Source organism: Pteronotus mesoamericanus, unplaced genomic scaffold, assembly GCF_021234165.1.
Source record: "Pteronotus mesoamericanus isolate MK-2021 breed Mesoamerican mustached bat unplaced genomic scaffold, CSHL_Meso_final contig_101, whole genome shotgun sequence".
NCBI lineage: Eukaryota > Metazoa > Chordata > Mammalia > Chiroptera > Mormoopidae > Pteronotus > Pteronotus mesoamericanus.
In genome coordinates this window covers 15172587-15173168 of record NW_026555001.1, presented here as the reverse complement: position 1 = coordinate 15173168, position 582 = coordinate 15172587, and the positions used below count along the sequence as shown (strand labels likewise).

General features: G+C 41.8%; 1 pseudogene; it reads left to right on the top strand.

The window, feature by feature from the left end:
• Positions 1-244: 244 nt before the first annotated feature.
• Positions 245-582, top strand: LOC129064894 (elongin-C-like; annotated as a pseudogene).

Genomic DNA, 582 nt, shown 5'->3' with positions numbered 1-582 from the left:
CCATAGAATGTACAACACCAAGAGTGAATCTATAGTTAAACTATGAACTTTGGGTGAATATGATGAGTCAATGTAGATTTATTCTTGGTAAAAAATATATCACTCTTGGGCAGGCTCTTGGGGGTGGTGGGGAGGCCCTGGAATGGGGGCTATGGCAAGGGGACCTGGTATGCTAGCTGCAGGGTTGAGGAGAAAGTGCTGCACTTCCTGTGGAAGTGAAGTAGAATTCATAAGAACATAACGGATGGAGAAGAGGAAACCTATGGTACCTGTGAAGGCTCTGATGCTGTGTATGTCAAATCGATATCTTCAGATAGTCACGAATTTATTGTAAAGAGAACATGCATTAACATGAGAACAACAAGAGCCATGTTGAGCGGCCCAGGTCAGTTTGCTGAGAAAGAAACTAATGAAGTCAGTCAGTTTTAGAGAGATTCCCCTTACTTTGTGCTATCAAAAGTGTGCATGTATTTTACTTACAAGGTTTGCTACACTAATAGCTCCATGGTGATTCCTGAATTCACAAGTGCACCTAAAATTGCACTGCAACTGCTGATAGATGCCAACTTCCTAGATTGTTAA